This window comes from Uranotaenia lowii, chromosome 3 (genome assembly GCF_029784155.1).
Source record: "Uranotaenia lowii strain MFRU-FL chromosome 3, ASM2978415v1, whole genome shotgun sequence".
Taxonomy (NCBI): Eukaryota; Metazoa; Arthropoda; class Insecta; order Diptera; family Culicidae; genus Uranotaenia; species Uranotaenia lowii.
In genome coordinates this window covers 117971805-117974872 of record NC_073693.1, presented here as the reverse complement: position 1 = coordinate 117974872, position 3068 = coordinate 117971805, and the positions used below count along the sequence as shown (strand labels likewise).

Sequence of the window (3068 nt, the reverse complement as noted above, 5' to 3'; positions counted from 1 at the left end):
CATTGAAGGGACCCGGGCACTTTGCTCTGCTGATAGACGGATGAACAAACGGTTTGACCCTTTCAAAGTTGCCGTGTTGAGTTGAATGGTTTGGCAATAAGCATGCTTGCGGCCTAGCTTCAGGAACAGTGAGACGGATCTTGGGAGCAATGATTTTCGGAAGCTGACAACTTCATGTTTGGTTCATTGGACGACACGGACGAAGAAAACGCTCAGCGACATCTAATTCGTTGTGTTAATGAATGATACCCCCAGTGTCAATTGTAATCCAAATGAGGTGAGATTTAAGGGCAGGTGCAAACAATTTCAAAGTGACATTTTATTTCCTTCTTGATTCGTTACATTTACTTATCTCCACACATTGACCTGCACTGTTCTTCACCAAGTCTCCTTTACAGAAACAAGCGCTAACGCACATATCGATGCATGCATAAGCTTTGTTGTGATTTTCACAAGTTCTTTCACAGGCCGGCCCACACTGTTTGAATTCCATGTTGTTTGGACATTCTATAAAAAGGTAGCTCATGAAGTTTATCCGATAAACAAATCATAATTTTCCGAGAGTAACTAACCTTCTGTAGGTGCTGCATGAAGAAATTGTACCAAAACAATCAATAGCAAAACCAAACTCGTAGCTCGTGCCGCAAACATGTTAACTTCAGACAGAACAGCTCAAAGTAGTAAGTAGCAATGCTACCGTTCGTTATCTTGTCCGTTGCGACACTGACACAAACTGATCGACAATTACTCGGTCTTATAATTAACGCGAGAGCACTTCAATTACAGAGTATGGATTGTTGTGTTGTATGGTAATTCGAGTGTTTGATAACGATAGTGTGGCGTTTCATCTGCGGTTCATAGGAATGACATTGGACGATGATGCTCGAATGTGATGGCGCTTCGATCCGACCGTCAGGTGAAAGGTGAATCCCCTCCTAAGTGGACGTTGTGAAGTTTTTTTTCTAAAGTAGAGTGGTTTTTGTTTTAACTACATTTTGCTACTGAAATACTAATACATGACTGCCCCTATTCGCATATGAGTCCCATGTGTAAAAACTGCAAACCGAGAAAAACGCTTGTAAAGTTTGAAATTTGTTTCCATAAAAACAATCGTATAAATCAGGGGTGAGCAACCTTTTGAACCAACGGGCCAATTTGAATTTGAAATCTTGTCGGCGGGCCGCACTTAAATTTTTTTTTTGTGACAATTATCAGAGCTTCACGTCATTTTTCTTAACTACAAAATTTGATGAAAACACATCTGAAAAAGGAAAAACCGAAATTAACGTGCTCAAAAACAGTAATTCAACAAGGCTTTATAAATAGGTACCTGATATTGAAAAGGTACCCTGCTAAATCTGTGTCATTTTTAAATTCTCTCAATTTTTTAATAGTACCTTTTGGCGAACATTCGTTCTTACAACATTCTCGTTTAAACCGAAGATACTATTCATCATCACTTCCATATAAAAATCTTCTGGAGATTATCACAGTGGTAACTAAGAGTGTGATAAATATATTATAAAATAAATCACAGTCTTCTTAGCGTTGGACGTTGAATCGTTATTTGACTATCTGTGATTTTTTTCCACAATAAAAACTTGTCCTCAAAACCTAGATTTTTGTTTTCCTACACACGTTAAAAAGCCTTTTTTTTTAAATTGAAGTCCTGTATTGAATAATTCCATTCAGATGTTGAGCAAGGTTGTCGAGATCACAGAAAAATGTTCAACTTCACATATTTTAAGCAACTATTTTCAAAAGTACATTCTTGATTTTAGAATGTTTATCCACATTTTTATCATTTTTGATCTTTTATAGATTTCGATAGGATTTCTAAAGCAATATTTTGACTCTGCTAATGTGGATAGCGAATTATAATTGAAATAACTCAATTTATCGATGTTTGTGATAAATTTTCTATCAAATTTCTGAAAAAAGCATCACAGATACTCGTCAAAGTTATTTTTGTGGGTAACTATGATGCCGGTTGATTCATATTGATAAACTATCTAAAAATCGTTCACTCAGGCCTTATCATTCAATTTACGTAATTTGCGGCAATATTCAGAATTAAAAATATATCACAAATTTTTGGTTTAATTTTTGAGCCAGTAGGGGAGATGGGGGCATAATGGCCACCTTAAGGGAAACGCTTATTTAACCATAGAGAACAGCTGTAATATGTGAATTACATCATTCTTTCGTGTTCAGACACTCAAATAATCTATTGCCTAATTGGATGAAACTTGAAAAAGTAGATAAAAAAGTTTAAAAATGCATTTTAAAAATTTTTGCCAAAAGCTGAAAACCAGTCACTGTAGAGGCATAATGAGAAACCCCTCGAGGCAGTATAGCAGCGAATTCGACTCGATGAAGTCAACTGAGTAATAGAGCTACAGCTGGAATTGTTTCGTCTGACGATTTGGCCTATTGGTAATATGTCGGAGAGGTAATCAATAGGCTCGAGTTCGATTCCTGGTCGAGGTGATTTTTTTTTACGTTTATCATTCATGATCATGATTGCACTAAACGGTGAGGCGTAGATTTATCAAACAAAGCAATAACAAAATAATCTAGGTCTGTTTGTAGAATTCAAAGAATTAACTCATGCTCATACATTGCGTTTCTGGTGTTTTGTTTGACGGATGATGCTTTGATGCTCTTAACCGTATAATGTAACAATAAAAAAAATCAATCATGAATGGTACGTGCAAAAAAAAATCCTCTCGAACAGGAATCGAACTCGAGTCTACTGACTACCTCTCCGACACCTTACCAATAGGTCAAATCGACAGACAAGCTGTAGCTCTATTATTCAGTTGACTTCATCGAGTTGAATTCGCTGCTAGATTCCCCGGCAGAAAATGCTCATTATGCCTTCATTGATAGTGCTCTGTTCGCCTCTAGTGAACAAATTAAAGTAAAAATGCGTTTTAAAATTGATTAAAGTGAAAAATCAAAAATTTTATGGTGTTGAAAATTGAGAAGCAATGTGTAGATCATATTGCAGTGCGTATATTTCAGATCAAGATGATTTAAAGGTCATAAAAGCTTATTTGGTGGTG

General features: G+C 36.2%; 1 long non-coding RNA gene across 1 annotated transcript; it reads right to left on the bottom strand.

Annotated features, from left to right (window-relative positions):
- Window positions 1–299: 299 nt before the first annotated feature.
- Window positions 300–836, bottom strand: LOC129757806 (uncharacterized). The gene is made up of 2 exons (XR_008739812.1): window positions 573–836; window positions 300–507 (listed from the first exon to the last, which is right to left on the bottom strand). It is a non-coding gene; the product is annotated as an uncharacterized LOC129757806 (long non-coding RNA).
- Window positions 837–3068: the final 2232 nt, after the last annotated feature.